The sequence below is a fragment of the Rhinopithecus roxellana genome, chromosome 4 (assembly GCF_007565055.1).
Source record: "Rhinopithecus roxellana isolate Shanxi Qingling chromosome 4, ASM756505v1, whole genome shotgun sequence".
NCBI lineage: Eukaryota > Metazoa > Chordata > Mammalia > Primates > Cercopithecidae > Rhinopithecus > Rhinopithecus roxellana.
Genome location: NC_044552.1, coordinates 155,824,922 through 155,847,024, shown reverse-complemented (window position 1 = coordinate 155,847,024; position 22,103 = coordinate 155,824,922). Strand labels below are relative to the sequence as shown.

Sequence of the window (22,103 nt, the reverse complement as noted above, 5' to 3'; positions counted from 1 at the left end):
ACATTTGTGAAGGCAAAAACGAATGGAAGAAACACCAACAGGTGACTTTTCAATGCTATTGATCAGCATGCTATATTTAGTACTTAAATACTGAAAAAGAACCTTTGAAATCCAAATATAGAATAAACAGTTAAATGTACTACAAAGCATTTGTTGCAAAAGAACATTAAGTTATAAAAGTAGGAAGACTGGTAGGTAATACACCAAAATGTTTAAGGTGGTTATTTTTAAGTGTGTTTCCTAAGTAAGTTTTGTCTTATTCTTTACATAGTCTTCATCACTGGCACTCAAGAAATATTTCTTGATTGAGTCACAAATTAATTTTTTTATAATAGTGTGTAATTATGAAATAAGAAACACATTTGTCTTAAAAGGAAAAAAAAAGTAAACCCCTAGTAAATTGGTTCTGCTGTACATTAAAATCATCTAGGGAGCTTTTAAAATAATATAAATGTGTGGTACTTTTCTTCATCAAAGATCATAATCTTTGGGGGTGGAGCCCAGGCATCTGTAATATTAATACACAATGAGAGTTGAGAACTACTGTTGTGAAAAATAAGAATGAATTAGGCCATCTTGGAAGGGTTCCCTTCATCATCTGTTGCCACAGTTGATTAAAGATGAACCACTCAACCAGCCTAAATTGTTGACCCACAAAACCATGTGCAAACTATAATAGTTGTTTTAATGCTCTAAGTTCTGATGTGGTTACTTACACAACAACATATAATCAAATCACTTACAATTTTCCCCAATAAGAGCTTATTGTGTGTTAGGTACAATACAAGTGCTTAACATTTATTATCTCATTAAATTGTCATAACAAACCAATAAGGAAAATACATTATTTCAAATGAAAATAGGCTTGGGATACTTAAATAATTTGCTCTTTAGCATCCAATTCCAATCCCTAATATACTAACATTTGCCTAATATAAATTAGAGGAAATTAAGAGAGACAAATTGCATGATATTACATTGTAAATACATAATAAATACACAAATACACAAAAATTCATTGTAAATAATTCATCAGCATGCTTATTTTTCAACTAATTTAAACACTCAGCATTAGGTAGTCAGTTAGGTATGCCTACTTGGCATAACTGAATAATATACATAATTTACATTGTACTCATTAGGTAACTTCTCATCATTCATCCTACTCCCACCCACTTACCCTGTCAAGTCCGTTGTCTATGACTACACACTCCAGGTGTACACATTCTTTAGCTCTTACTTATAAGTGAAAATATAGGCTATTTGCCTTTCTCTTTCTGACTTGTTTCACTTAAGATAATGGCCTCCAGTTCCATTCATGTTGCTGCAAAGTACATGATTCCATGTTTTGTATGGTTACATATAATTACATTGTGTATATATGCCAGTTCCTTTATCCAATCATTCAGTGATGGACACTTAGGTTGATTCCATATCTTTGCTATTATGAACAGTGCTGCAATAAACACAAAGTGCAGGTATCTTCTTGATATAATGATTTTTCCTTTGGGTAGATACCCAGCAGTGGGATTTTAAAACTGTAATAGAAATACAAACAGAAAAAAAAAAAAAAAAAAAGCAGAAAAGATTTCAAGATACGTCACCAAAAAAATGAATATGAATAGCAAATAGGTAAATGAAAACATGTGCAACATCAGTAACCATTAAGAACGTGCAAATTAAAACCTTTAAGACACTACTACACACCTATTAGAATTGTTAAAAATGAAAAGACTAACTATTGCAAGAATTGGCCAGGATATTGTGCTGCTAATTGGGAATGTAAAAGTATATAACTACTACAAACACAGTTTTGCATTTTCAAGAAAGGCTGATCATACACTTCATATGGTCTAGCCATTCCACTCTTAGGTATTACCCAAAAGAAATTAAAGTTTATTATGAAATATTGAAAAAATGAAAAATGCATTTCTAAATAAGACTTGGGTAAAAGAAGAAATGAAAATAGAAATTTAATAAAATTCAAAAGTGAATGAAAATGAAGACATAACAAAATTTAGGGGATGCAGTTAAAGTAGCATACAAAGAAAATTTTATGGAACTAAAAGAAACAAAAAATGAAGAGCAAATGAAAAGCAAAGCAAGAAGAAAAAAGAAAACAATAATGATCAAGGTGAACAATCACTGGTTGAGAAAACAGAACAACAGGAAAAGGACCATGAAACCACAACTTTGTTCTTTAAGATCAATAAAAATTACACTGTCTTGTCAGACTGATCAGGAAATAAAGAGAAAGGATACAAATTACCAATATTAGAAACAAGAGAGGTGACACCACTACACATTGTAGAGATACCAGAAGGATAAGAGAATATTCTGAGCAATTCTATACCTATAAATTTGGCAACTTAGATGAAATTTTAAAATTCCTGGAAAGGCTAAACAAAAGGACCTACTAAATTTCAAGCCAGAGAAAAAAGAAAACTTGAATAGTCTTACGTCTGTTGAAGAAACTGATTTTGCATTAAAAAAACCTCACATGAAGAAAAATGTAGGCCAGATGTCTTCACTAATGAAGTCTATCAAACATTTAAGAAAGAAACAAAAGCAATTCTACACAAATGCTTGAGAAAAGTGAAGACAAGGCAATACTTCCAATTTCTTTTTTTCAGCTATTACTCTGATACAAAAACAAGACAAATATATTATAAGAAAAGAAAACTGAAAATGAATATAACTTAAGAACACAGAAATGTTAGTAAATAGAATTCAACAATACGTCAAATAACGATACATCGTGACTGAATAGGGTTTCGTTCTAGAAGTGCAAGTTTGATTTAACCTTTCAAAATCAAACATAATTTATCATGTTGAGAGTGAAAAAGAGAAACATAATACCTCACAAGGTTTAAAATAAAAGCATATGACAAAAATCTAAAATCTACCTCATAAAGTCCCACAGCAAATTAGGAATAACAGAGAACTTTCTCAGCGTGATAAAGATCATCTATGAAAAACTACAGTTAACATCACATTTAATGAAGACTGCCTACTTTGCCTCTGAGATTGAGGCCTTAATGTTAAGTCTTACCACTTCCACTCAACATTATACTGGAGCTGACAGCCAGTGCAATAAGTCAAGAAACATAAAATGCATAAGATTAGAAAAAAAAAAACAGAAAATTTCTATTCTCAAATGACATGATTGCCTCCATAGAAATTTCTATAGAATCTACAAAAATGTCATTAAAACTAATAAGTAAATTTAACTATTATCTTGGTTATAAAGTCAATATACAAAATATCTAAAACTGGAACTAAGAAACACCATTTGCAATAAATCAAACATATAAAATATGCAAAAATAAATTTTACAAACAGTTTCTGAGAATTGTACACTGAAAAGTATTAAGTATTGCTGAGTGAAATTAAAGAAGAAAGACCTAAATAAATGGAGCAATATTTGCTCTGGAATTGGAAGACGTAACATTATTAAAATGTCATTGCTCCCCAAAGTAATCTACAGATTGTCAATCGAAATCTCAGAAGATGGTGATAGAAACTGACAAGCTAATTCTAAGATTCATGTGACAATGCAGAGGACCTGAAGTAGGCAAAAAAATTTTGAAAATGTAGTACAAAATTAAAAGACTAACACCACCTGACTTCAGGTCTTATTGTAAAGCTACAGAAATCAAGACAATGTGAAACTGACGTCAAGATAAACAAATATACCAATGGAACAAAATGAGGGTAAATTCACAAATATGTTGACAACTGAGTTTTTGACCAAGAATCAGAGGCAATTTAATTGATAAAGGACGGTCTTTTAAACAAACGGTTCTGGAATGACTATACATTATAAAAATATGACTGTGGTCTATATCTTGCATCTCTTGCACCACATATAAAAATGAACTTGAAATGGATCTCACCACTAAATGTAAAACCTAACACTGAAAATTTGAAAACGCACTTATAGAAGAAAACATAAGAGAAAATCTTTGCAATCTTGGCTTAGACAAAAATTTCTTAGATAATAATACAAAAATCTATAAAAATCTATAAAAGACTTCATTTAGTTTGACTTTGTCAAAATAAAAAAATTAAAGACTTCAAATTTAGATTTTTTTAAAAAGCCAAATATTGAGAGAATATCTTGCAAATCACAAGTTTGATATATGATATATTCTTGTATCTAGGAGATACATAAAAATTTTCAAAACTCAGTAAAGAAAGCAATCAAATTAAAAATACTAAGCAAAAGATTTAAACAAACACTTCATCAAAGAAAATGCTTGAGTGGCACATAAGCATGAAAAGATGTGCAACATTTTTAGTCATTAGGGAAATGCAAAATGAAACCAAAATGAGATACTACTACAAACCCATCAGAATGTCTAAAATTAAAAAGGCTAATCACACCAAGTACTGGTGAAGGTTGGGAATAACTGAAACTCCCATGCACCGTTTCTAGGAACATAAAATGGTAAGCACTTTGGAAAAGATTTTGGTGATTTTTAAAATTGAAACATAAACTGATCGTATGACTAAGCTATTCTACTCCTAGAAATGAAAGCATATGTCTGTTCAATAATTAGTACACAATATTCAGACTAACTTTCTTTATTATAACAGTGCAATAGCCAAAAATGTGATAAAAACAAATGTCAATCAACAGGTAAATGGGCAAATACTGTGGTAAATTTACACACCCGTATACAGCTGTGTGACTTTCTAGAGGGTAGATTTACCACAGTGTTTACCCATTTACCTGATCATTTGCTTTTATCACGTTAAATACACCAGCAACATGAAAAAAAAATTAAAATAATTATGTTTCAAAAACAAGCCAGAGTAAGGAGTGCATTCTATATGATTCCATGTAAGTACATTCTACAAAATGCAAACTAATCTAGAGTGGAAGGAAGCAGATTAGCAGTTTCTTGAGGCTGGGAAAGAGGGGGGAAGGTGCTGTAGAGCAGCACAGAGAACTTTTCGGGGAATTTCTGTGTTTACTATCGTTACTGTGGTGATGGTACTGAGGTATACAAAGACGCTAAAATTCGCAAACATTTATATGCCAGATACATGCAGTTGATCGTATGTTGATTATGCCTCAATAAATCCACATAAAAGAGAAACCCAAATTAACCCAAAATTATTTGTAGGGGTAAAGTAAATGCATTAGAATACAGGTAGACAAGGAGATACTGGAAATCTTGAACAGTATCAGTAGTGCTTTGCTAAGCACTGGTTCAGGGGATCTACAGGTGCTCAGTTCATAATTCTGCTTCACAACTTGGACACACACTATAAATTCTAGTATCTATAAAATAGTAAAAATATTGATCCTTATATACAATTAAAATGGCCTCTATTTCACAATGACAAATATGTGTGTCTATGTGTATGTATCTATGTGTAAGTGTGTATGTGTATATGTATATGTATTGGAAGGTGTATCTGGCATCAAGGGGAAGAATAAAAATAAAAATAAAATGACAAAAATGTCTCACATGAACTAATGGCAATATTGTGTCCTCAACTAGTAAGTATGATTAATTCAACTTTTGCATCTGATGTAAAACAAAACAAAACAAAATTACTACTGTTGCTTTAATCCACTGGGTGATTTCCCAGTAATTTAATTTAAAAAACTGGCTTAAGAACTAAGCAGAACCAGGATATTTTAATTTGAAAAAAAAAAAAAAAACTATCCATAAATACACAAGTAATAACATTATTTTAAAATTAAATGACTGATTTCAGAAGGAAATGTTTTCAACTTTATTAGTGCCAGCCAAATAATGGGTTAGCTAGAGCCCTCATGCCACAACTCCTGGAAGACTTCAGGCTCTCAATTTAAGCTCTTTGAATGTAAAGAGAGCCAGACAAACAGCTTTTCTTCCCTAACACTCCATTTGGCTGGTGAACACAAGTTATCGATTCTGGGATTTAGGGTTGTCAAATGCTTTCTTAAGAGCTCTGTGCTATTGACCATCTTTGTTTGCTCTGCACTTCTTTTCTTAGTCTTGGGTAAAATTTAAAATTCTTTGTACCATTTTTCAATTCATCTCGACGCAAACAGCCTCAATTTACAATAAAATTGTCAATGGCTCACTAGTGACCTAATCTCAAAGGATCAGGAACACTGCCTCAGACGTCTCTTTTGTATGTTCCCAGGGTCTACAGAGGCTGTACCACAACTAGATGGTGAAGCCCAGTCTGTAATCCAGCAGGACCGTGGGATGCTACTGGTGACACCCGCAAACTAAGTCCGCAGCACAGTTCTGCAGTTTCCCGGAAAGCTCAGCCCAGCAAGCTTCCTGAATTTCACATTCATTTTTCACAACATACATGTTAGTAGATATTTTTAACGTACGTAAGTCTACTTAGGGGAAATTATTAGCATCATTATTGCCAACTTAAAAATTATTATTTTGCAAGTTGTATGCCCTGTAGCCCTTCAGAAGTGACTTTGTAACAGTTTAAAATATTATTTTCTTTAGGTAAAGAGTCATATTTGAAAAAATAAGTCAAACAAATTGTATACATTTTACACATTTCTTGAAAACCTTATTCTTAGAGACTGTAATTCAATGGAGATCTTTGCAAACATCCGTGGTCATATTTAAAGGCGGGCACACATAATAGCCAATCAGAGCTCAGTAAAACATAAGTCAGCAAATCAGAGGCCGCTCATAGAAGGAGTCCAAATTCCTTTAATGCAGGATGAATAACTTGTAAAATCCAAACATTCACATTCTAATGCTCTGAATGAATGCTGAGTAGGGAGGAGAGGAAGCTTAGAAGCAAAAGGAAGCTTGCATCCTTTGACCTCCAGCATTGTTGAAATTACACCAAATTAAGGCAAAAATAATAGTTATGTTACAAGACAAATTAAATATACGAATCATAATGTAGAACTATTTTTTGAAGAAATGATATTCAATGTTCCCAGGGATTATAAGTCAGACAAAATTAAGTCATGCAGCATTTTAATGTAATATTTTGCATGATACATTTACCTACAGGCTTATCCTAAAGCAATATGTTTGCACTTTTATCATTTGCCTTAGGATGAAAAAAAAAATCAATGAATTTAAGAGTTTTAAACCTCTTTAATATTTGCACAATATTAGATGTGCTATAATCTCATATAAAACTACCTCCTAGAGAGCTTTTGAGAATTGCTTTTGCCTGGGGTCTCTGGTACTAATACTTCAAGAGATTAGAAACATCTTACTTAAAAAGAGTTTTCTTTTTGCCCATTAAAATCAAACAAGCTTTGTTAAACACTGAGGCAGAAGAGATGTTATAAATCAATGATATTCCCCTGAACTGCCCAAGGTTCGCATCATAGATTAAAAACCAATCTCAGAATTGAAAAAGCTACAGGGCCACGAATCTGTCACAACACTAATTTACTGAACTTAGGAAGAAAATAACATTAGCATAGATTTAAATAGTTTTCTATGCAATATGCAATGAATGGATGTACTGACTTGCTTGGTGTTTATGAAAACAACAACTGACAATGAGTATCATCCTAAATAAAGAGGTGAGTCAGGTTTAAAATCACATGACTACATAATTCCTACATTTTTTAAAAGAATAATTTAGACCAAAACTTTCCTCTAAACTCTACCCCATTATCACAGATTCTTTTCCTTGCATTCTTTTCAATGCTATTTATCTGCTATGAATAATATTTCCATGTTTAAAACATTCTATTATTTTATGACCTAACAAACCCTAAGATTTAAACAATACTCATCTAACAGGAAATACCACCCTTCCAGTCTAACCTTTATACGCTTTCGTTTTCCTCCTTCTTTTCCGCTCAGAATATGGAAAATTAGTGCCATTTATATGCTGAATATTGATCAGAAGAGAAAAATGTATGAGGTGTGAGTCATACTGTGACTATGGTGATCTTCCATTCACTCAGTATTACTCACCACATCAATCACTTAATCCTGCAGCATAAGTTCTTTTTTGCTTACGATGGAAAGTTTTGTTGTTGTTGTTGTTGTTGTTTGAAAAAAGACATGAGTAATCTGATTTTCTTTGGACTTCACAAAATCCAAGAAAGAAGATTTACTGAAAATTCATTTCTTAAAAAATGTTAGGTCTTTGACAATGGTTTTCTTTACAGTTTCAATGTCAGGTTTTGGTCATCTCTGCGTGTACATAATACGAATGGAAAGTGTTTTTGGAGATTGGACCGTTATGAGTTTTGGAAGTGTCTACTGTCAAGTAGCTCGTGATTTCCAAGGTCTTATCTTTCCCCTGGGTGGATGGGCCAAGGGAACACCAAGAAGCATAATGGAGTTCTCAGAGAATCACCAGAGTCTGTCCCAGTGTTTCTCAATGGACTGCAAACAGGTCTGCGGGCTTGGATCACCCCGGAGATGGACACGGCCATTTATGTGGGCAGGCCAAGGGATGCTGGCCACACTGCAAGGCCCTGAACGTTCCCATGTGAAAAAAGAAATTGTTCCTCAAATGGCACCACTAAGTCGGGTGCGGTGGCTCATACCTGTAATCCCAGCATTTTGAGAGGCCAAGGTGGGCAGATCACGAAGTCAAGAGATCAAGACCATCCTGGCCAACATGGTGATACTCCATCTCTACCACAAATACAAAACCTTATTGGGCATGGTGGTGCACACCTGTAGTCCTAGCTACTCAAGAGGCTGAGGCAGGAGAATCGCTTGAACCCAGGAGACGGGAGACGGAGGTTGCAGTGAGCCAAGACTGCGCCACTGCACTGCAGCCTGGCAACAGAGCAAGATTCCGTCACAAACAAACAAACAAACAAAAACAGCAAAACAAGCACACATGAGAAGCCCTACTTGTTCTGTGAGCATAGTCATTTCTGCCTTTCCTTCACAGTAATTCAAAAGTATGTACTGAACAACTAATGTGTAGTAGACCTTAAAAAGATGGGTGAATAAGAAACAGCTCCTTCCTTCAAAGGTCTCCCTATCTACAGGAGAAAAGAGACCGGTAAATAAAGGGCCGTGCAGACATATCTTAAAAGTGCTGAGCTAGCAGCGGGACAAAGGAATAAAGGAAGAAATGGGAGCTCTGATATTAAAGCCTTCAGCTCCTCCTGGAAAGAGGAACAAAGCCTTGGTGAAGCTTCAGAGAAGAGGGAAGAATTAAAACAGGCTCCAGGGATGAGGAGAATGGACTGGGCAGAAGAGGAGTGACTGGCTGGCAAGGCAGGTGTACCTCCAAGCACAGAAGGCAGCCAATAGTCATGCTCAGTTCCTGGGCCAGAGAGCAGGGAGGGTGGTGCCAGGGCCCCTCCTACACGGCAGGAGTTTGTCTTCTTCTCTAGTTCAGTCCATGTTCTAAACACAACAAATCACATCACCCACAGGTGTTAGGACCAAGAATATTAAGGTCCTAAACCAAAACGCTAATATTTGCTAAAATGGCATTTCCTCATTTATATATATAAGTGTGTACCTGTATGTATTTGGGTACTTCTATAAAATCTGCCATTTCTTAACTTCCTAAGTATAATGGCTAACTCCTTTACTATAGACAAAATAAATAATTGCACAGACATAATCCAACATCATGGGTTTGATTTTCTTAAGGATAGAACAGCTCCAGCCATATAAATGCAGTGTGTGAGTGAAAATGAGGATGGAAGAGCAGGTGCAGCACGGGGGACCCAGGAGGCCTTGGGCCAAGGTCTGGACCCACAAAAGCAGTGGAAGTGGAAGGTGGTAGCTCTGATAGTCAGTGGGCCTATACACACAAAGAAAGCTTTACTCTCCAGCTCCAAAGCTTTCCATATAGATGGCTCCTTTTAGCACTACAGGATCCTAAGGAGAGATGTCAAAAATGTTTAACAACTGTTGCAGCACTACTGGGTTGGATGAGACTCTGTAAGCAAGTTCCTACCTCCTGAGCATCAGCTCTGGACTTGGTGATGACTTTTCTCTGTCAAGAAGATTTTCAGCATTTGCAGTACGTTAATTGTATACATGAAATATATCTTTATGTACTATTTTCTTTATTTTTGAGAGGAATATAAAGAGGAACTAAGAACAAACTTTTGCTCTAAGCCCTTCTCTAGAAAGAATTCCAGAGTAACAGGATCTCTAAATTTCAAAGGAAGCCCCCCCCCAAAAAAAACTCAATAATTTTGTACATTTTATATATGTTTTTGTAGAATAAAATAAATCCTGTAAAACAACAGAAAGATAATTTAAGTACTTGGAAATCTATATCAATACAGCCAACATAATGGAGGTAAACTAATCTGATCAGAGAAAACAAAAGTTGGAAGACACTGAGGGGTCATCTTGTCAGCCTATCAGAAATGGGATCCCATCTACAGCATCACAGCAAGTCAACAACCAATTTCTTCTTAAGGCTTTCCAACAACAGGAACTTTGCCATCTTACAAGGCAGTTCATCCTATCGATGAATAGCTGTAGGTCTTAGAAAGGTCCCCTCAGGAAAGAAATTTGTTCCTCCCTACCTTTCATCTATCAATCCAAGTTTTGTCCTCTGGTGTCCTAAAGAGCAAGTCAGCTCTTTTGAAAACGATGTCTCTTCTCTGATTTTCAGTGTTTATCTTGTGCCTCTATAATTATGCTCTTTTCCATGATTTATAGGCACATTGCTGATGTGATGTGGGGTCTCTGCATTTTTTCTCGGTGCTGTCCTGGGAAGCAGCATAGTATGGTGGTATCCTCTGAAACTGCAGACTGCAGGCCCAAATGGGCTGTGGAAAGTGGACATTCTTTATATATGTACATAAGTTTTGAGCAATAAAAAATTTTTATTCTATCTGGTATTTGTTCAGTAGCTTTTTATAAAAGAAAGCAAACAGCTTCACCTTTGTTTCTGTTATATATCATCCTGTAGGTTCAGCCCATAATTCCAACTATAAAGGCTGAAACCAAATTCTAGATATTGAATCTGTCACTCAGGGTATCCGTTGTTCCTGCAAGCTCAGAACCAAATCTGCTAAGCATTCCTTCTGTGTTTTGCACAAACAGACAGAAATAGTCTGAAACAAAAAGAAACTAAACAGGTAGCACTTTCACATCCCACTAGAGATTTCCTTCTGCTTCAACTGTGCCATTGTATTTAAGTGAAGTTCTTCCGGAAGTTACAAATCCCCCTGTTACTCTGCTGTCCTATGAAAGGCTGTGAAGAAGGTGCATGTGTGGAAGTGCCAGCCGCTTCACTGACACACTCACCTTCGCAGCCTAAGCAAGGGTGTTGCTCCCACTTGACACATCAGGAAGGTTGTGGAGGCGTTCAACAGCTTACCTAAAGCCACTGAATGGGTGGGAGGCAGGTGAGTGACTGCAGTACAGACCCCATGGGTCCTTCACTTACAAACACATCAAGAGAAGACACAGTGGTGATGCCCAGATACATCATTTCAGGTTTTCCATCGCTCTGTTACGATTTTTAAAATGACAATTTCAGGCTGGGCACAGTGGCTCACTCCTGTAATCCCAGCAGTTTGGGAGGCCAAGGCAGGCAGATTACTTGAGGTCAGGAGTTCAAGACCAGCCTGGCCAAGGTGGTGAAACCCCATCTCTACTAAAAAATAATAAAAATAATAATAATAAAAAACAATTAGCCAAGAGAATTCTATCACACACACAAGGATGATTTCTGTCCCGCCATAATTCAATCGCCCCCGACCAGGCCCCTCCTCCAGCAATAGGAATCACAATTTAACAGGAGATTTGGGTGGAGACCCAGAGCCAAACCATATCAACCATCAATCTTAAACAGTGGGTTTAACTTTCCTTTCAGGTCTCAGAAAAGTACACAGGACAGTAAAATATGCCCGCTTTACCATTTCATTCATGTATCCATCCCTTCATTCTTTCATGCTGTAAACAACATAAACTGTAGCTCCTTCCTTTCTTCTGCTCTATGAAAACATTTTTACAGCTTCCCATCTTTCTTCCTACTTATCCTTGGTTTCTTCCTACTTATACTTGGTTACATTTCCTCAGCATTTGTACTTCCCCTTTCAAAATGTGAGCTCAATGGACAGAACCTAAATTGGTTTTGTTAGATATCACACCGTTTTTCTTTCTGAGTATCATCACATGTCAGTGAATAGTTGGAATTTCTTCTTCTGGAACCTTAAATCAAATTCCTTCAGATGATCTAGACGCTGCCTTTTCTCGAAACGTGGAGGCCAGTTTTCCTAAAAGCCATGGTATGTGTCTGATTGGCCTGGCATTTTCTTTCTTGCTGACTGAGACCTCCATAGCGGTGGGGTTATTGTCTCTGACACTGCAACTCAGTCTGAAACATGTGTTCCCCTTGTAGCTTTCTCCACCATTTTTGAGCAGGCATGTTAACCAATAAAGTCAAAATTTTAATGACTTTTAGTGGGATGTATTCAGATATTTGTTCACTCAATAAGTATTGATCAATTTCTTGCAAAATGTCAGTCGTGTGACCTATGTAGTTAAAATGTCACCCCTACTCTTCTTTCCCAAGAACTCTGCCATCTGCTCTTTAAAGGTGACAAATGCTGGCTCAGCTCAACCAGAATTAATCCAGGCATGTGCTTTCTTTGGCTAACATGTTGCATTACAAAACGAAGTCATTTCTCCAAAATTTCACATACAAGATTTCACATACAATTCCAAATTATTAATTGCTCTTAAAAAACTGGAAGACAATTCTGAGGCTGTATATCCATAAGGCCAAAACCAGTGAGAGACAAGCAGCAGCTTCCCCTGCAGAAAGACTTTATTTCTCCATGTGAATGAAGATGAATTCTCCAAGAGCAATGTCAACACAGCACACAACCTGGCCTGCGCCCTTCTCTCTCCTGAGCCCTGTAGGCATCCAGGTTTATACCTCCTGCCCTAAGTAAAGCCTCAACCCTCTTCTCCTTTAGGACTCACATAAATTATCTCTGCCATTCCTGCTCCCTTGGATTGGTAAATTATCGTATCAGCATAAACCCATGCCACCACTAGCACATATGGCCCTTCGTGAAAAATTGGAAAAAGGCACCCTTATTCTACTTTATATCCATCTGTTGGAAAACTGCTGTGAAATACTGATTTTGTCATATCAAGTTACATGGTTTTTTTATCCCAGAAATTTTTCATAATAAATAACCAACAGCAAATCTGTGAATCACACTGCGTGGTGTCCCTGCACACGGGACACTGGCAGGCAGGGCCCAGACTGCACCAACATCCATGATAGCCCCCAGCCCACGCCTGCTTGTCACCGACTGCAGTTTCATCCAACAGCACCACCACCACCACTTCCACTGTCCCACACACAGCTTCATGAAGGCCATTATGCCGAGGGGAGGTTTTTTTTCCTTCCAACTATTATTTCTATGACATTTTTTCCTTCTAAAATTTGCTCTCCAAATATTTCACCCTGCACAGGGCTCTACATGCTGCTATTGGAAAAATCAGTAGCAGAATCTTCACCAACCTCCCAAACAGATATTTTGAGATCATATTAAGGGGAGTTTATTTCTACAAAGAAATATTTTGCCCATTTCTATACTTTTTCCTATTTTGAATTTTAACTAGAGAATGAGACCCTTATATTCTTGATGTGAAAAGGGACAAGTTACTCTTTCTCTGCTACTCTCTTTTTACAAAAAATAAAGCAAATAACATGCCACATTAAAATCTTTTATTTTATTTTATTTTTTGAAACAGGGTCTCACTGTCCCTCAGGCTGGAGTGCACAAGCAGGCACACCTCTTGTCATTGTGCTTCGAGTTGTTGCGCTTTGCAGATACTGCATTTTTAAACAGATGGGAGGTTTATGGCGACCGTGCATCAAGCAAGTCCACAGGAGACATTTTGCCAACAGCCGTGTGCTCACTTCATGTCTCTGCATCACATTTTGGTAATTCATATAATATTTCAAACTTTTCCACTATTATTATATCTGTTATTGTGATCTATGATCCATGATGACTGACATTAATATTGTATTGTTTTGGGGCACCACCAACCATGCCTATATGAAACAGCGAACTTATAAATGTTATATGTGTTCTGACTGTCACGCCAACTGCCTGTTACACTGTGTCTGTCTTCCTCCTCAGGTGGGCCTCCCTATACCCTGAGACACAACTATATTGTATTAGACCAATTCATAATGCTATGATGGCTTCTAAGTGTTCAAGTGAAAGGAAGAGTTGCATGTCTCTCACTTTAAATCGAAAGCTAGAAATGATTTTTAAAAAAGGAAGGCAGGCATGTTGAAAGCCAAGACAGGCTTTGCACCAGGTTGACTGCACCAACCAGTTAGCCAAGTTGTGAATGCAAAGAAAACTTCATGAAGGCAATGAAAAGTGCTACTCCAGTGAACGTACAAACGAAATGAAAGCAAACAGCCATATTGCTGATACGGAGAAAGTCTGAGCTATCTGGATGCAAGATCAAAACAACCACAACATTCCCTTAAGCCAAAGCCTAATCTAAAGCAAGGTCCCAACTCCCTACAAATCTGTGAAGGCTGAGAGAGGTGAAGAAGCTGTAAAAGACAAGGTTGAAGCTAGCAGACGTTGGTTCATGAGGTTTAAGGAAAGAAACCGTCTCCATCATGTAAAAGTGCGAGGTGAAGTAACGAATGCTGATGCAGAAGCTGCAGCAGGTTATCCAGAGCATCTAGCTAAGATTGGATGCACCAAACAACAGATATTCAGTGTAGGGGAAACAGCCTTTTACTGCAAGAAGATGCCATCTGGGACTTTCCTAGCTAGAGAGGAAAAGTCAAGGCCCGGCTTTGAAGCTTCCAAGGGCAGTCTCATTATCTTATTAGGGGCAAACGTAGTAGGTGACTTGAAGTTTAAGCCAATACTCATTTCCATTAAAATCCTAGGGTCTATCATGCTGAAATTTCTATGGCCATGCTCTATAAATGGGAAAAAAGCCTATATGGGAGCATATCTGTTTACGGTGTGTTTTACCGAATATTTTAAGTGCATTGTTGAGAACTTCAGCTCAGAATATGACTGCCTATTGAGAATGCAGCTGGTCACCCGAAAGATATGCAGGAGATTAATTGTGTTTTCATGCCTACTAACTCAACATCCATTCTGTATTCCATGGATTGAGGAGCAATTTTAACTTTCAAGTCCTATTATTTAAGAAATATATTTCATAAGGCTATAGCTGTCACAGATACTGAGTCTTCTTATGGAGCTTGGCAAAGATCTTTGAAAACCTTCGGGAAAGGATTCCTCATCCTAGGTGCTCTAATAACATTCATGCTTCCGGGGAGGAGATCAAAATATCAATATAAACAGGAATTAGAAGATGTGGATTCCATCTTTCAATGACTTATTCCTCACTGGAGGAAGTCACTGCAGATTTGGTAAAAATAACAAGAGAATGAGAACTAGAAGTGGAGCCTGAAGATGTGACCAAATTGCTGCCATCTCATTACTTGAATAGATGAGGAGTTGTTTCTTATGGATGATTTCGTTTTTGTTTTTGAGACAGAGTCTTGCTCTGTCCCCCAGGCTGGAGTGCAGTGGCGTGATCTCAGCTCACTGTAACCTCCACCTCCTGGGTTAAAGCAATTTTCCTCCCTCAGTCTCCCGAGTACCTGAGATTACTACAGGTGCATGGTACCACATTTGGCTAATTTTTTTCTTTTCTTTTTTTTTTTTTTTTTTACTTTTTGTATTTTTAGTAGAGACGGGGTTTCACTATGTTAGGCAGGCTGGTCTTGAACTCCTGACCTCAGGTGATCTGCCTGCCTCGGCCTCCCAAAGTGCTGGGACTACAGGCATGAGCCACTGCACCTGACCTGTAGACTGGTTTTGAGACATAATGCTATCGCATAATTAATAGACTACATTACAGTGTAAACATAACTTTTAAATGCAACGGGGAATCACAATACTCATGGATTGCACTTTCTTGCTATATTTGCTTTGCTGTGGTCTTCTGGAATCTAACCTGTAGTATCTCTGAGGGTGTGCCTGTAACAACACCAGAGTTTATTTTTTCCAAATACACATTTTGTTAAATCACCACCGTTTTCTTAAAAAGCAATATGTTCATGCCAATAACATACTCAGAGTGAGATTAAATCCTTTAAAAGAAGTTAACTTTTTGAATGTAATAAACTTAGTATATAATAATTACATCAAACTGCTCTTATTTCTCTTATTTTATCACTCACCAGTGATTTTGACAATGTGTCCTCCTCACTCTTCTACACAGTTCAAGGCCAGGCCTGCCATTCCTTCAGAGGTAGAGGACTACACAACTGGTAAGTCCATGCTAAGTGAAGCAAGGGTGGCCAACTCTCCCAACAAAGAGAGGGGCCCTGGGACATGAGACTTTCAGTGCTAAAACAGGAAACATCGTGAGTAAACTGGGGTGCACTGGTCTCACTGAAGGACGACCGGATTCCAGTAATGACAGTGATTCCGCCACACACCCTGGCTTTCTCTGAGCGGTGCGGTCCATCTCACACCGGAATGCTTGATGCTAACAAGAACTTCTACAGGGTAAGCAAGAGCAGCAAGGACAATGGAATGGTTGGGCTCCATCTGTGAAATACCAGAGCAGCAACCAGGAGTATGAGAGGTCTCCAAAACACTTTCTACAGCCTGTTTGTCATTTTTCCTTATATCTAATCAGGTGTTTTCATAAAACTCAACAGAATACGTATACAAGTATAAAATGCATACAAGTATAAAATGTTCATGTTACTCTATCTTCACCTCTTTGTCCTTTTTGCTAGAAAGATGTCACCCTCTTGATGCCCATTTCAGTCTATGTTCCAGCTACAATGATACCTCCTCTCTCTGGAGGCCTCAGGGGAATGTCTGGGTAATGGAGAGCACCGTATCCACACTTTACAATTTTAAAAGTTAAAGCCATCCATCTGCGGCACATGACAACAGTGCCGACTGCCAAGTACTGAGCTGACAAAGATTCACACCATAATGCTCATTCTCTGCACGAGGAAGGAATAAAAGTATGTGTTAAAAATCTGAAAATGATTGATGCCTGCCATCTCATCAGGACTGTCTGTCACACGATTTCGATTGACGATTTGAGATTGCATGTGAGTGGGACGCAGGTGCTGCAGGTTGCCTAACTAGCTCAACACTTATTCTCAGGAACACTAAGACAAATGAATCTCCACATCAGAATACTTTCCATAAAGTTCATTAGACTTCATTACATCTACAAAAGGCGTGGGTTGGTTGGCCTAATCTCAGGGATACTAAATCCCTCAGCTCAACAAATCAGCTACTTTCAAAGGTACTGGCGAGTCCGAGAGACCCAAAAGTGTGAGAACCAGTGCTCTGGCCATTGTTAAGGCACTGAATTCTTTCCATCACCAGGGGTAGAGCATATCTACTCTTAGATAAAGATATCTCTGGATCCTCTGGCTGTCAAGTTGAGACTGCTAAGGACTCGGTCATAGGTTTATAATTAGAAGAACAACTCTTGATTTCAGTGATTATTTCTAAAGCACACAATACTGTTTAAACATTACTCATCTATATCTTGTGACTACAAATATTGAATTAGTAAACTCTTATCTCTAAAAGGGAACCCCAAATATTGACTTGAAAATAACCACTTTTAGCCACAAGATTATACACGTGACCTGTTGAACCACTTAGTATGAATCTGCCTAATTAAGCAAGAGGATTTCAAATAAGCAAATATTTCTATTATAAAACACAACCCAAAATAACAGTTAAGAAAAGTTACCTCACCTCCCCCATCCTCACATAACCAAGGTATGTGAAATTGTTTTAATGTTTGCATAAATATTTAAAATGTTTCACCTTTAACAGAATAGGTAACTGGACGATGCCTCATCTTTTCTCAGAGTTCAACACATTTGAACCCATTCTTTAGATGAACGCACTTGCTTATAAAAATGTGCGATGAATGTCACCACATTAGCATATAGTAGATAATCCAAGTGATTTTCAGACTGAATCAGTTGTAAGTAAAGTGTGAGGGATTTTAGAACACAGAGAGAGGGCTGGTGGCTCGGCAGCTCCTGGTCAACATAGAAAATGTGCAGCATTTCCCGTGGAGCCTCTCAGTCTCACTGGCATCTGCAGGATCAGCAGGCCTCGATCCATTGTCATTACTCCTTGGCCCCATATGGGCTGTGGGGACACAAGGGTCTAACAACAGAAACTAATCACTTGGCAGTCATTTATGAAAGAGACATAGGAATGGAAAGAAAATCAGGAAAAATGAAACAGATTAATACAAAAGTACATTGAAGAGATTGATGTTAAATGGAATGGGACTATAGAATATTTTAAGAAAATGTGCTAGTATTACAAGTAACAAACTACCTCTAATAGCAAAATATTGCCATAAAAATACATTATTAATGTTACATAATACATAATATTTCCTTATAACATATTATAAATGCATCTTTAAATATTGTTAATGTTTTAAGAGGATAAATCTAAAATTAACTTTAAGATAAGTTTGGAACATGCATAGAAGGTAGAGATTTAACTTTGATAAATAACTCTGCACTGGGACAGTGACCTGGGAGACAGAAGGAGAAGGAGCATCTGCTCCTGACTTCAAGGTTCTTACCATCTCCAGGAGAGGCAAATGTACAATTGTAACCACAGGAGGAGATGATAAGGCTAATAGGGAAATCTAAAAGAAGTAGTCTCTGATTTTTGTAATTTTATATTTCATGAGAACCAAGAAAATCAGAAAAGCTCTCTAATTCTATGCATTGTTTTTCAAATTACTCAGTTTCTCTATTTCAAGTAAATTGGATATAACACTCGAATAGGATTCTGCCTTGATAAGTATTTATCCAATCTTATTCTAAAGTTTAATTCGTTGTTCTGAAAATTGGTTGAAAAAAAGTTAACTTCTTAAAGGTTTGTGAATAAAAAAGATAAACCATAATGAAATTCTTCCTGAATGCAAATGTCGAGAAATTTCCCTGTAGAAAACTGGCAGAGATCTAATAGAGTATTGCCTCTGGAAATTAATTGTGTAGTTCTGTGGTATAAAACCACTTGTAAAAAATCTCCTGGTGTCAAAAGAGCATGGAACTGGTACCAAAACAGATATATAGACCAATGGAACAAAACAGAGCACTCAGAAATAACACTACATATCTGCAACCATCTGGACTTTGACAAACCTGACAAAAACAAGCAATGGGGAAAGGATTCCCTATTTAATAAATGGTGTTGGAAAAACTGGCTAGCCATATGCAGAAAACTGAAACTGGATCCCTTCCTTACACCTTATACAAAAATCAACTCAAGATGGATTAAAGACTTAAATGTTAAGACCTAAAATCATAAAAACCCTAAAAGAAAACGTAGGCAATACCATTCAGGACATAAGCATGGGCAAAGACTTCATGACTAAAACACCCAAAGAAATGGCAACAAAAGCCAAAATTGACAAATGGGATCTAATTAAACTGAAGAGCTTTGCACCGCAAAAGAAACTATCATCAGCATGAACAGGCAACCCACAGAATGGGAGAAAATTTTTGCAATCTATCCATCTGACAAAGGTCTAATATTCAGAATCTACAAGGAACTTAAACAAATTTACAAGAAAAACAATCAAAAAGTGGGTGAAGGATATGAACAGACACTTCTCAAAAGAAGACATTTATGCAGCCAACAGACACATGAAAAAAAGCTCATCATCATTGGTCATTAGAGAAATGCAAATCAAAACCACAATGAGGTACTATCTCATGCCAATTAGAATGGCAATCATTAAAAAGTCAGGAAACAACAGATGCTGGAGAGGATGTGGAGAAATAGGAACACTTTTACACTATTGGGAGTGTAAATTAGTTCAACCATTGTGGAGTACAGTTTGGCGATTCCTCAAAGATCTAGAATCAGAAATACCATTTGACCCAGCAATCCCATTACTGTGTATATACCCAAAGGATTATAAATCATTCTACTATAAAGACACATGCACACATATGTTTATTGTGGCACTGTTCACAATAGCAAAGACTTAGAACCAACCCAAATACTCATCAATGATAGACTGGATTAAGAAAATGTGGCACATATACACCGTGGAATACTATGCAGCCATAAAAAAAGGATGAGTTCATGTCCTTTGCAGGGACATGGATGAAGCTGGAAACCACCATCCTCAGCAAACTATCACAGTAACAGAAAACCAAACACCACATGTTCTCACTCATAAGTGGGAGTTGAACAATGAGAACACATGGATACAAGGAGGGGAAAAACACACACTGGGGCCTGTCAGGGGGTGGGAGGCTGGGGGTGGAGAGCATTAGGAGAAATACCTAATGTAGATGATGAGTTGGTGGGTGCAGGAAACCACCATGGCATGTGTATACCTATGTAACAAACCTGCCTGTTCTGTACATGTATACCACAACCTAAAGAATAAAAAAAAAAAAAAAAAAAAAAAAATCTCCTAGTATCATTTCTTCCATTCAAAGTCAAATGTTCTTCTAAATCTAGGTAGTCATTAAACTAACATTGTAGAGGGTTTGTTTTTTAATAAAATCGTTCTTTTGAAACCTCACTAATTGGTATAGTGACTCTTGCATAGCTCTTACATCTGTATGCATATTTAATTTGAATTATTGCTAAATCCTCTTTGTGAATAACTAAGTTGGCCTTGTTCTTTAGTTCGGTGTCAACCTATTTGGCAGAAAGTGGCAAAAGTAGGCAAGAATATCTCAAATCATGCAAGTGATGCTGAACTCAGTTTCTGTCATATATTTAAGCACATCTGATTATGGCCAACGTTTCTCTTCAACTTTCACTCTACATGATTGCAATATAATTCTTCCACGAATAAGTGAGAAGTGCAGGTAACGCTTTCAAAACAAAACAAAACAATGTAGGTGTTTAATAAGAGCCTCAATAAGCTATTGATCTGTGAATTAGCACCAGGCATGATGTGAAGTAGTTTATATATATTATGTCATATCACTTTCTTAATAACTTAATGAGGTGCTATTATGATAAATATTTTAGGGTGAAAAGGACTAATCATTAAGAAGTGAGGTCACTTGCCAAAGTTTACATAGTAAGTAAGTGGTGGACCTGGGATTTTGACTCATTGATTAATTGACTCAACAAATAATTAAGTGTCTACTGTGCATCATGCAGTGTGCTAGGGAGGGAAGAATTATTTACTTACTCCTCAGAGACTCTAAGGCAGATTTAAGGCACGGCTTCTCTAAGCTCTTGTGTTGTCATTTGCCGCATGACACAGACATAGAAGCTAGACTGATTTTCCTCCTTGTCAAGTCCAATCATGGTGATGATTTTTAAAAATATTATTAATGATCACCTTTGGCTTCTAATCCCTAACATGATATACTTATCTATTGATTACAGAAATCTTTGCTTTAGTTTTATTTTCCAAGCAAACATAAAATGTGATGGTAGGAGAAAAGTGTCCAGGTTGTTCATTTCATGAAATATTATTCCTAGGTTTCTTTCTTGTGGCACTTTTAAAAGAAGTATCCATGAAAGCCAAGGTTTGATGTAAATAACCATTAGGAAGAGCTTAGTGTTGACAAGTAGAAGTCGAGTGTGTTTTAGAAAAACAATAGGAAAACCTGTTGTGTACTGTCTGCAATACTAAATAAATATTTCTCATCAGCAGAAACGTCTGCTTATTACATTTTTGTCTTCCTGATGAGTATGCTTTATTCCTGACATCAGCTTGAAAAAAGATGCAATAAATGAGAAATTTAAATAATGCAGTTATAAGACTGCTAACTTTGGGATCAAGGGATTATTTGTTAATATTTTTTAAATGATAATACCTTTATATTAAGGCTAGGTTCTAGACACATCTCACATTCTCCACCCCTTTCTGGCTTTGCAGAAGCCATGAGTGGGTCCGTAGAATAAAGCCTTAGCCACTCCATGTGGTATGGCAGTAGCCACAGCTCTTATCCTCCCCTAGGAACAGCAAGTTGCATTGCTATCCTGGTTTCCCAGAAACAGTAATAAAAAAAGAGTAGGAAGTATAATGGTAGACTACATGGTGGCACTAGTGGTGGACCAGCTGAAGTATATTGGATATCTGAGACTAGGTGGGTTTTTTTTTTAAGTGTACTTACAAAGAATCAAACAA

General features: G+C 36.9%; 1 protein-coding gene across 3 annotated transcripts in view; it reads right to left on the bottom strand.

Annotated features, from left to right (window-relative positions):
• The window catches only part of PRKN (parkin RBR E3 ubiquitin protein ligase), a 1,396,422-nt gene that overhangs the window by 987,913 nt on the left and 386,406 nt on the right, over positions 1-22,103 (bottom strand). The window lies entirely within an intron of this gene.